Here is a 13093-nt window from a genome sequence, read left to right as displayed (position 1 = left end):
ATATATAAATAACTGAATAGTAGCCATAAATAGAATGAAATCCTGATATTGACAACACAATTATTGCAACTAGAAATCATTATGCTAAGTGAAGTAAGCCAGATCCAGGAAGACAAATATCACACATCATCTCTTGTTGGTGGTAGTTAATACATATAGAGAATAAAAACTGTGTGGATGTCTTATCATTTGATATTTAATTATAAATATTACTTCATTGAATCATACCATGTTAGTTACAACAAACTGTTCTTTACCTACATTATGATCATTGTCGTGAATACTTCCTTCTTTGGTATTAATACCTATCTTCAAGAAAAATAGTGCATATGTATATAATGCCTACATTTAAAGTGAATTTGACAGTGTTAAACATTGTAAAATAATTCTAAAATGTAAAAACTGAATATTGCAAAATACTGTATATAAAAGTAGGATGCATTGATAATCTTATGGTATATCTATGGTACTTAAACATTAATGATAGACATCTGTTGTAGACTCAAATCATTTAATTAGAAAACATAACAGGGGCCAACACTGTGGCATATTGGGTAAAGCCACCGCCTGCCATGCTGGCATCCCATATGGACACCGGTTTGCATTCTGGGCTGTTCCACTTCCAATCCAGCTCTCCTCTATGACCTGGGAAAGCAGTGGAAGATGGCCCAAGTCCTTGGGCCCCTGCACCCATGTGGGAGACCGGGAAGAAACTCCTTGCTCCTGGCTTTGCATCAGCACAGCTCCAGCCATTGTGGCCAACTGGGGAGTGAACCAGCGGATGGAAGACCTCTCTCTCTGCCTCTCCTTCTCTCTCTGTGTAGCTCTTTCAAGTAAAATAAATCTTTTTTAAAAACATAACAAAGACATGCAGGACTTTGGGGTACACATGTGTGAAAGAGAAGAGAGTGGCTATTGGAAATAGTTAACCTTGTTTCTTGAGAGTGATGACTAGTAAAAGTTAGTGGGTAATAAACCATGTTATGTACACAAAAAATAAAATTTTGATCCTTTTCATTGACCATATTTTCAAAGCAAAAATATTCATTTAGATATGTTTGGTTTGTTTTTGATGAATGAATAAATATGCTTAAGAAACTCATGATGTCCTAAGTATTATTAATCTGCAAAATTGTCTCCACTTTGATTAGGAGCATGATATAGGACCATGATGAGGCAGAATGCTGTATGTTGATTTTTGTTTTTGTTTTCTTGCTTGCGTTAGCCTTCAAATACAATAGAGAATGAAATCAATTATACAGAGTAAATTAGGGATTCAATCTTTAAAATCAATGCTAAGTCCTGAGGACAAATGTTTGTGGGAAAGAGTCCGACTTAATATTTAAGATAGGATTATCTTTCTTATGTAAAGTAATTATTTTTATTTCAAAAAGCAGTTAATAGAGGAATAGGGTATTGGAAATTCTCTGTCATGAAATTCTCCTTCTAAAACATGCTAAAAATATTAAAACCTGAAGCTGAATAATTGAACTAGGTATAGGAGCATTTGTACTGTCAAAGAAGTCTCTTGTCTTACGAGTACCTATTAATAAAATCCCAGCCAGAGTAAAATAGTGGCTGACATTTATTCCATGCTATTACAAATAATTTTGTGTACCATACTGGAACATGTATTTTCTTGATATCTCCTTTGTACATTACATGACTTCCTACTGCATCAGGCAAAAAACTAAAATAGCAATCATCAAAGTTACAATTCTTCCAGTCCTATTAAAGTCGACTCCAGAAAATTTTAAAAAATGCTATTGAGTATTTTTTTCTGATTTGTTTTTAGCTGTTATATTGTTTTACTTTATAAAATTGTGAGGCTGGTATGTCAGTCTCCACAGGCCTAAATATTATGAGACTACGTTTTTCTTCTGTGAATATCAGTTGTACAGGGCATAGGTTAAGATAAAATATCTGGCCGGCGCCACGGCTCAATAGGCTAATCCTCCACACCGGGTTCTAGTCCCGGTCAGAGCCCCGGATTCAGTCCCGGTTGCTCCTCTTCCAGTCCAGCTCTCTGCTGTGGCCCAGGAATGCAGAGGAGGATGGCCCAAGTGCTTGGGCCCTGAACCTGCATGGGAGACCAGGAGAAGCACCTGGCTCATGGCTTCGGATTAGCGCGGTGCGCCGGCTGCAGCGCGCCAGCCACAGCGGCCATTGGGGGGTGAACCAACGGAAAAGGAAGACCTTTCTCTCTGTCTCTCTCTCTCTCACTGTCCACTCTGACTGGCAAAAAAAAAAAAAAAAAAAAAAAAAAAAGATAAAATATCTGAAGATCAAGCAAAAATTTTATTTGGAACTATAAGACTTAACAAAACTTGAGGCTGTGTGTAAAATTAATATTTAAATAGGAATAGAATGTCATTTATACATTTTGTTAGATGAATAATGATACCTTTTGCACAGACTTAAAGTATGATTTTATGTGAATCAAATCTGAAGTAGTAACCTACTTCTTAAAAAACAATCCCAATTTGAGCAACTAAGGAACACTGAATTTCAAATTAACATATTATTGTTTTAAATAATTTGTTTAAAGTAGATCCATAGAAAACTTTTTAAGGAAATTACTCCGAAGAAAAGCTTTATATCCTTTTCAGGGAATTAAGTAATCTATTTTGTTACAGAACTTGACCCAAATCCAGAAGATTATTTGTTCCCTCTGGTTAAAGTCTCCAAGAGCAGAAGTAATTTATTCTTGAATACATACTTAGTTTTTTATGATGTTTTTCATGATTATTAGAGTAATGTTAGCTTATTTTCAAAAAAGAAGCCTGAACTAATACAAAGTGAGGGGATTCCATTCACACTGGGTAATATCAAGAATCATTACGAGCTGCTCAGATTTTTATAGCATCAATAGAGACTTAGTCAATATTTTCTCATAATACTTTATGTTTAATTAATTTCAGGGATGAAAAAATTGATGTTTTTCTCCCATTGTTTAAAGATTAACCTTGAAACAGCATTCTTACATTTTGTATTGTAGAAATGAACAAAAAGTTTATGGGAATCATCAATTCAATATGATATGAATTTTTAAGCCATGGATAAAGATCAACCATTCTCTGATGTCTACAAGGGGGAAGAAAGTGAGGAAATTAGCATATTTATTGTGTTTCTATTTGCATTTTTATTCCCAAAGCTAATTACATTAAAGAAGCCTGACTAAATCATGAATTGTTATTTTTTAAATGTTTATGGTGATTACATTTATTTAAGCAACATACATAAATGTCCAGTTGTAACATGTCAACTTAAGTTCTATGACAAATAAGCTTTATTTAAATACCAATAACATTATAGAGTTAATGCAGACTCCTAAGTGCTATCCAGTAGTCACTAAGTTTTTCTTATTTTTTTGTTACTATTAACAAAGAGAACGGATTTAATATAGTTCATAGATACAATTCTAAGAATATAATATTTCCTTCCTCCATCCCACCCTTCTCTCCCTCCTCCTTTCCTTCTTTATCATTTTTGAGGTAACATACTTTTAATTAACATTACAGTCAAGGGCTTAATGCTCCACTAAATAAAGATATAAACAATTAAAGAAGACCCTAATTCAGCAATAATATAGGCAAGGGGTACAAACAATAACCAATTGCTAATAGAAGCTGCTATTTCCAGTGCACAGGGCGAGTTTTCATATCCTCAAACATTGGAATCTGGTTGCTACCATATTAACAACCTTGCAAACAAGATGCTAAGCATTTTAAGAAAGTTTTAAGAGAATAACTTGCAACCCCAAAGGTGGAAAAAGCCCTAATAATCCACAGTTGGGAGAATTTGCAAAATTACAATTGTGGCTGAGTACTATTCATTCCACTCTTCTGAAATACGCTTTAAAGCAGTTTACTGCACAACAACAGATCTTAACAAAAATATGACCTACGAAAAATTTCTCCACAAATTTGTCTCTGTCAACCATTTAGCCAACTTTTTCACTTGAAAAAATTAATGCAGGCCGGCACCATGGCTCACTAGGCTAATCCTCCACCTGAGGTGCCAGCACACCGGGTTCTAGTCCCAGTCGGGGCGCCATATTCTGTCCCGGTTGCTCCTCTTCCAGTCCAGCTCTCTGCTGTGGCCCGGGAGGACAGTGGAGGATGGCCCAAGTGCTTGGGCCCTGCACCCCATGGGAGACCAGGAAAAGCACCTGGCTCCTAGCTTCGGATCAGCGTGGTGTGCTGGCCACAGCAGCCATTGGGGAGTGAACCAACGGAAAAGGAAGACCTTTCTCTCTGTCTCTCTGTCACTCACTGTCTAACTCTGCCTGTCAAAAATAATAATAATAATAATACAATAATAAATGCAATAGAAAGCAAGACACCATGTTTCACTATCTCAGTTAATCCTCCCAATTCTGTGGCTAAAACACATGACACAAACAGAATCACAAATGAAATTAAGTTCACAACAAGTTCTTGACACCACTAATATACACATGAACGAAAATTCCTAGATTTGGGGAGAAACACTGCCGCTCCTATGGTCTCCTCTGCTGCTGCTGTTGCACGCCTCACGCTTACGAACCTTTTAAGTTGCTCTTGGTTTTCTCAGTTTCCTTGCCTTTGGGGCTCTGGATCTGCTTGCCCTGACACTGCAAGATGCCGCCTGCGCTGTTGTTTTCTGCTTTAACACTGTCCAGTCAAACGCATAGTCATACTGGTAGTTCAGGGTCCCGAAAAGGTTGCGGAAGAGCTGCCTCAGATACGTGTAATCCGGGGCTTCCTCAAACTTCAGTCCACGACAATACCTCAAGTACGTGGCAAACTCTTCAGGGAACCCCTTGCATAAAACTTCAACGGGCGTGGACATCTTCTTGTCACGGATTTTTTCAAAAGCTTGCTTCACTGTTGCAGCCCTTACTCGTTGCCAGGGCAGGCTGCCTCTGTTAAAATACATCAAAACATAGCCTAAGGACTCCATGTCATCTCGGCGACTCTGCTCCATCCGGAGATGTGCATTGATGCTGGCATACTGAGCGGTGCCAATGAAGACTCTGGCCTCGCTGCACGCTATGTGTTTCTTGGTCCTGCTGTCTCGGTAGGCTTTGGCCAACCCAAAATCAATGAGGAATACCTGGTCCTGTACCGCGAAGGAGGGGTCCCGAGAGGCACTCGCAGCTCTGCCTCTCTTCCTCCTCCGCGCTGGAGATTCCAAACACTTCCTACAGGAGCCCTCAGTACCCATTAGAAAGTTATGGGGCTTAATGTCTCCGTGTATGAAGTTCTTCGTATGCACATATTCCAGCCTGGTGATCATCTGGTCGGCCAACATCAGGACAGTTTTCAGCGTGAACCTTCTGGAACACAAGTTGAAGAGGTCTTCGAGGCTAGGTCCCAGGAGATCCATGACGAGCACATTATAGTCTCTCTCCTGCCCATACCACTGGATGCGGGGGATGCCGACCCCACCCTGGAGAATCTTGTAGAGTCGGTGCTCTTCCCGCAGTGTGGGGCTCGCGGCGTGCTGCGACTCCAGCTTCACGGCCCACTGCTTGCCGTCGGTGACGCTAACAGCCAGGAAAATGTCCCCGAAGCCACCAGACCCTATCTTCCTTAGCAGCTTGTATTTGTCTGCCACAACGAATCTGGTCTCGGCGCCGCTGGTGCTCGCCATGCTGACACCCAAGATGGAGGCTGCGCTGAAGCGCCGGCGGCGCCGAGGGCACGACGCAGGCCTCGAGGGCTCGCCCACGGGGCAAAGCTACACGGGTGGCAGCAGGGAGCAGACGCCGGAGGCCTCCGGGGACGTTTCAGGGCCCTGCCTCGAACCGCGGGGACCCGTTCCCCGCCACCCGGGCTCCTGTGTACCAACGCGCCGAGGCCGGGAGGTGGGTCTGCGGCTGGCCCGCTGGCCCACTTTGCGGCTGGCCGGCCGGCCCACTCCTTCCCCGGGCGCTTCCGCTGCCTTGCTTTCCGGCCGCGTCGCGAGCTGGGAACGCGCTGTGCAAATTGGGCTTCACAGCTGTGTCCAGTGCCTCTGGCCCGCTCCGAAGGGACCTCTGTGTTTCAGCTGAACTGTGCCGTTTGCTTCTTAATTATGAATCCAATAGTCCTTCCTCCACCCGTGGCACACAAAGAAAAAGGACCCATTTAAATGTAATACTACAGATTCTCTCTGTGACTGTGACACAGTCTTCTGCTCATTTATACCATATGATTTTCTTTTCTGATGAATGTGTTCGTTTACATTTTGAAAGAGCTCAACGAAAGAAGCTGAAAATATAGAACAATATGCATTTTTGTATGATACTTACATACACGTTTCATATTATATCTGAATAAATCTCAGTAAATCCACGGACTTACTACAGTCAGTGGCTTCCACAATTTGTTGGGTTGCCATGGAAAGTGTAAATCAGAAACCTGATTATTGACCTACCATATGATCCAATCTTCCCACTCCTGGGAATTTACTGAGAACAAAAGAGGACATTACATGAACGAGATATCTGTACCCCTTGTTTCTCGCAGCATAATACACAATAGCAAAGATACGGAATCAACTCGGATATCCATCAACTAATAACTGGATAAAAAATTATAGTATATATACACTAAGGAGTACTACTCAGCTGTAAAAAAAAAAAAAGAAAACAGAATCTTATCTTTTGCAATAAGATAGTTAGAACTGGAAACCATTATACTTAGTGAAATAACTCAGTTCTAAAAGGACAAATATCATGTTTTCGCTGATCCAATGCAAGCTACAGAATACTTGTAATGTATTCAAGCAAAATAGTCATTTGGAGAATGGATGGGGGCCGGCGCTGTGGCGCAGCATATTAAAGACTTGGCCTGAAGCGCTCGCATCCCATACAGGCACCGGTTCTAGTCCCAGCTGCTCCTCTTCCAATCCAGCTCTCTGCTATGGCCGGGGAAAGCAGTAGAAGGTGTCCCAAGTGCTTGGGTCCCTGCACCTGCCTGGGAGACCTGGAAGAAGTTTCTGGCTCCTGGCTTAGGATTGGCGCAGCTCTAGCCGTTGCGGCCATCTGGGGAGTGAATCAGCGGATGAAAACCTCTCTCTATTTCTCTACTTCTCTCTGTAACTCTTTCAAATAAATAAAAAATAAATCTTTTTAAAAAAGAGAGAGAATGGATGATTGTTTATAGACCTTGTCTCTTACACTGAGGAAGAATCTTTGGTTTGATTTTTTTTTTTCTTCTCTTCATACTATTTGCTGAACTCCTCTACTCAGAGGAGGGCTAATTATAAGATCACTAAGCAAACTGATAATAGATCATCATAAATATTAATAATGGGAATCCAAGAGGGAGGGGGTGAGAGGGAAAGGAAGACTCACTTTGTTCTGAAATATATATGTATCTATAAAATATATGAAACTTGTATAATTTAAATAAAAATTCTATAGGGCAAGTAGTCAGTGAAGGTTAGTTGTATCCCACAGGCTTGAGAGAAAGCCATTGTCCACTAGTGTAATTCTTTTTCTTTCTCACCCTCTCTCTCTATCACACACACTCTTTCTCTCAAAAATCTTATCCTTGTTTTTAAGGCCTTCCACTGGATTAGAGAGACCCACACAAATTATGTACAGCAATCTCCTTTACTTAAAATCAACTACTGGGAACAGTGCTTTGGTGCAGTGGGCACTGGTTCAAGTCCCAGCTGCTCCTCCTCTGATCCAGCTCTCTGCTATGGTTTGGGAAAGCAGTAGAAAATGGCGCCAGTCCTTGTGCTCCTGCAGTCACGTGGGAGACCTGGAAGATGCTCCGGCCTCCTGGCTTTGGATCAGCAGAGCTCTGGCCATTGCGGCCATTTGGGGACTGAACCAGCAGATGGAAAACCTCTTTCTGCCTCTGCCTCTCTGTAACTCTGCCTTTCAAACAAATATATAAATCTTTTTTAAAAAATCAACTCCTATGGATTTCACAAAGGAAAAATATTTCACAGTAGCATCAACATTAATGTTTAATTTTTAAATGAGGAAATAGTCTAACCAGTATGATACATGAAAACTCATACAAACTTATTATCATTTCAAAATATTTTAACTACATTGGCTTTTAAATAGACATCTGTAGAAAGTAGGGGAGAGACATACATCTTTAGATTTACTGTCTCCTTTAGAGTGCTAACAAGAACATGGAAAAATTAGCCCACAGACCTGGAGGTGAAATATTCTACAAAGTGTCCATCTTCACCTCTTGGATCTCTCTAGACAAATAGCTCTCCCAACCAAAGAAGAAAGCAAACCTGGTTAAAGGATTCACTGATGGTAGTCTGAGTAGGGACTAGCCATCTATCTATGAGAATTTCATTGGGGCCAGTGTTGTGGCGTAGCAGGTAATGTCTGCAGTGCTAGGATTGCATATGTGAGCCGGCTAGAGTCCCAGCTACTCCACTTTTATTCCAGCTCCCTGCTAATGTGCCTGGGAAAGCAGCAGAAGATGGCTCAGGTCCTTGGACCCCTGCACCCACGTGGGACACCAGGAGGAATCTCCTTGCACCTGGCTTCAGATTGGCCCGGGTCCAGCTGTTTTAGCCATTTGGCGAATGAACCAATTTATGGAAGACATCGCTCTCTCTCTCTCTTTAACTCTTTCAAATAAATGAATAAATCATTAAAAAAAGAGAGAATTCCGTTTCCGACAGTGAAACATTACCTGGACAACAGACAAAACACTATGCATACACAACTAGAAAGCTATAGAAAATACTGTCTATAATATTGAAGTGTATGAATGATCTGTCAAGGCAGAAAGAATCTGAAGGGCCAAGATACAGAAATAAAGAGAAAAAGTGAATGGTAAGGAGGACATTTCACTTCACTTTTGCCCTAATGCATTAGACAACCATTATATACTTCAGAAAGGCTGGCTAACCATCAACGCTTCCAGCAGTTTCATAAGGTTGGAGATGACAACTGGAATTGAAAGCCCAGTGAAGAGAAGAGTATCATTTAACCAACACAGGCTTTCATTTTAAGCCATCAGAGGGATACACTTTAAGGAATCATTCAAAGAATGAAACCCAGCTGCTAATCAGATCAGGTGCATAATTTTCAGAGGTGAGCTGCCCACATCCTAATTGCAGGAAGGGAGCAAAAGTAAATCCTCTTTGAAGGAAAGTTACAATTCTGAACCTCCGTGTATCTGTACATTTCATATACAATATCTGGTCTATAATAAAAACAACATCCATACGTGACTTAAGACCCGGTAGCCAACATCAACAGAAAATTATATAACCCAAATAGGTACATAAGAATCCTCAAAGTTGATATTACCAAACATAAACATGAAAACAGCTACAATCAACATGATTAAAATGAGAATTTCAGAATAGAATAGGAAGTTGTAAGTAGGAAAGTGTGTGACTTCCAGTTTCTGGTGTGGCATAAAAGGTGCATAAGTTGTCTGTCCACTGTAATAACAAATACAAATCTGAACAATTTGAAAAATCAACAACTCTTCTTAGATGCATCAAAGTGAGGTGAAAGGACAAGGTACTGCCCCCCAAAAGTAGTCAGATACAAAGAATTAAAGCATATTACAGTAGAAACCTCTGTGAGAACCAGTGCTGGATTAAGAAAATCGGAACTGTAATTTGCAAAGTGCTGGCGGCTCACTGTGATCAAGTCTGAGAGGAAAAACTATTAGGAGGGCCCAGTCAAAAATTCATTTTTGTAAGTCTTACTTCCAGGAGCTCTACCACATACACACTGAATACCAGGGAAACTTCTTTTGGTGCTTATGTCAGCCAAGGGGAAATGGAAACATTGTGAAATACACCAGTCTGTTCTGTTGTACTTAATGAGGCTTAGCCTCACTAAAGAGAAAACATTTTACAACAGCCTAACCTGCTGGGGAATTTATCAGAATGTAAATTACCTAGGTGAAGGAAAATACCCAACTCCAGAGAGCTCTAGCATTATACGTAGAGGGAAGAGAAATACCCAATCCAAACTCCTCTAACCATCCAACCACACCTAAATGGGAGGAACAGAGAGGTGTAGGTGGTGTTTACAGTCCAAAGTCGAGGTCCACCCAAAGACTTAAACCTATAGGACTAAAGAATGTTTGGTTTGTCATGACCTGTTAACACTACTGATAGGGACTCCAAGGGACCCTGGAATAGAAAACAAAACACATAGGAAATAGAAAACACATGGTGTATATCTCAAGGAGTGCTGAGGGAGAGGGAGACAGGAGAGGGAAGAAAATACACAGAATGCAATCTTCATATGTTATTGCAGTTACAGATGGGACCTGATTGAGCACTCTGCACACTTTTGTGCAAGAAAAGCCTACTTCATAATCATACTTCTCTGATTGATTCATGTAGCATATCTCATTAGAATACATTTTTAGTTCCCTGCTGGTTGTTATTCTTGCTTCCTGATTGTCATCCCTAGCTCCTTATTTTCCTGTCTTCTGATTGGTTGTTATTCTGGCATACTGTTTGCTTTTTATTCTGCCATACCCTCCCTTGATTGGTTAAATCTATACTCAGAAACAGGCCAATCACTAAGGACTGCTTTGTGTATAAAACGGCCAGCACTTGCAAGCTTCTCTGGCAACTCTTCCCATTGAATCCCCATTCTGACTGCTATGGCAGGAGGTTCTTGCCTTCACTGAATGTCACTTTGCTCACTGAATCTATGCCTGAAGAAATTCTTTGACATGAGACAAGAATCAAGATCTTTTTCATTGTCCTGAAACACTACATTACAAATCATGTCTGCCTTTCAACAAAAAATTACAAGGCATACTAAAAGCAAAAGAAAAAAATTCTAAAGGGCTTAATTTCTCATTTATATTGAAGAATACTTTTGTCAGATACACTATGTTGTTTGACCACTTGAAATATATCACCACATTAAATATATCATCACCTTTCTGGCCTGCAAACTTTATGCTGAGAAATACATGAATAATTGATTAAAATGGCTCTCATTTTTTTAGGTAAATCACTGTTTTCTCTTACTGCTTTCATAATTCTTTTTGTTATTGATTTTAAACACTTTGATTATAATGTATATTAATGTGGTTCACTTTTGATTCATTCTAATTGCATTTCTTTGAGCTTCTTGAATCTGTATGTCCATTTCTTTAGGAAGATTTGGTTGGTTTTCAGACAGTATTTCTTCAAATAAGATTTCTGTCTCTTTCTTTATTTTGGTATTAGCATAATGTTACAAAATTTATACTTGTACCTCAATCTTTCAATATTCTGTTGTTTTATTTTAAAGCTTTCTTTTTATTTTATAAAAAGACTTTCTATTTATTATAATGCAACTTCCATTTCTATTACCATATCCTCCTGTTGAGAAATTATTTTTCTCAGTACATTCAGTCTACTAATGTGTTCATCAAAAGCATTCTTTCTTCGTATTACAGTGTTTTTATAATTTTATTATTTATTTTATTATTCCTTGGAAATTTAATCTCTCTGCTTATACATCTATTTGAAACTTCTTTTTTGTCTACTTTTTTCCATTAATGTCCTGATGTATTAGATTCAGGTTTCTTTAAAGTCTGGCTTGAACATCCAACATTCTTGCCTGTGATAGTTCATTCAGACCTCTATGACAATGTATGGAAACTTGGTAGTTTACAAACAACAGAAATTCATTTTCATACCTCTATAGGCCGAGATATATATGACCAATGAGCTGACAGATTCGGTGTCAGATGAAGACCCTCTTCTAATTCATAAATGGCATCTTCTTGCTATGACTTCACAAACTGGAATGGACAAGGGGTTCCTTTTGTGCTTCTTTTACTATAGGAGAAGTAATACCATTCACAAAAGCTCTGCCTTCATCACCTAATTATTTCCATAAGATGATCACCTTATGGGTTAATACCACAACATAAAAATGTAAGGTAATGCAAGTATTATGATGATACAGTTGTCATACCTGACTCTGATTTTAATATTTATTCCATCTCTCTTGTGCATTGTTGGTAGAATTATAAAATGGTGTACTAGATACACAAAACAGTATGGAGGGTTTTCAAAAAAATTAAAACTACTTTATGTTCCCGGAATGACTTTTCTAGGAATATACACTAAATAATAAAAGCAGGTCCTTAAAGAGATATGAAAGGCCATCTAAAGGTTCATAAAAATGCATACCATGAAAAAACTGTTTTGGCACAAAGTGTTTTCTACCGAAATAAACTAGTACTGATACCTTATCAAATGTCTTAATTGGAGCTAGTCTGAGGCCCTAAGAAAAGACATCTTTTTGAAAAGAGTCTCTATCAACATGGCATGAATTCTGCCAAAATTGAAGCAGTAATAAATATCAAATGTGTGGTAAAGCTTGGGTAGAAGAATGGCAAACTCACTGAATCTTTATGAAATGTTTATAAAGACAATGACCCAAAGAAATCATCAGTTTACAAGTGGCTATCTCCTTTTAAGGAAGGAGAAGTCAATGTGGAATATGAAGTCCATAGCAACGATCATCCACATCAGTTTGTGAGGTAAAAATTAATCTTGCTCATGACACAACTGAGAACCAATGATTAATAGCAAAAAAAAAAAAAATAGCCGGTGCCATAGACACCTCAGTTGATTCAGTTTGCACAATTCTGACTGAAAAATGAAAGTGTACTAAAGTTTCTGCTCAGTGGATGCCAAAATCTTTGTGCCAGATTACCAGCAGACAGGGGCAGAATTTCAGTGTGGGTTTTAAACAATTGGATTCAAGATCCTGAAGCACTTATTTGAAGAATTAGAACAAGAGGTAAGGTATGGATTTATCCATGTGAACTTGAAGGAAAAGCGCAATAAAAACACTGACTACCAGAAGGTGGCATTGGTCCAGGCAAAGCAAGAGCAGATGGGCCTAAATCAGAAAACACGGCAACATTTTTTGGATGCTCAAGGCATTTTGATTGTTGACTTCCTGAAGGGCTAAAGAATGATAAAACCTGCTTATGATTTTTTTAAGACATGTAGGTAGTTTTATTACAAATACACCAAGGAAAGCTTCACTAGAGTGTCTTTCATCAAGGCAATACTCCTATTTATTTCTATGAACAAACAAGAACAATTTTACAAGCATTTTAATGGAAAATCATTAGGCACTCACTTTATA

At 39.2% G+C, this 13093-nt stretch overlaps 1 pseudogene; it reads right to left on the bottom strand.

Moving 5' to 3' along the window:
- Window positions 1-4077: 4077 nt before the first annotated feature.
- On the bottom strand, window positions 4078-5888 carry LOC100356233 (casein kinase I pseudogene; annotated as a pseudogene).
- Between the last annotated feature and the right edge of the window lie 7205 nt (window positions 5889-13093).

The sequence above is a fragment of the Oryctolagus cuniculus genome, chromosome X (assembly GCF_051225735.1).
Source record: "Oryctolagus cuniculus isolate XC-2025 breed Fujian yellow rabbit chromosome X, ASM5122573v1, whole genome shotgun sequence".
Taxonomy (NCBI): Eukaryota; Metazoa; Chordata; class Mammalia; order Lagomorpha; family Leporidae; genus Oryctolagus; species Oryctolagus cuniculus.
Note: the sequence above shows the minus strand (reverse complement) of the source record. Positions and strands in the feature narration are given on the sequence as shown.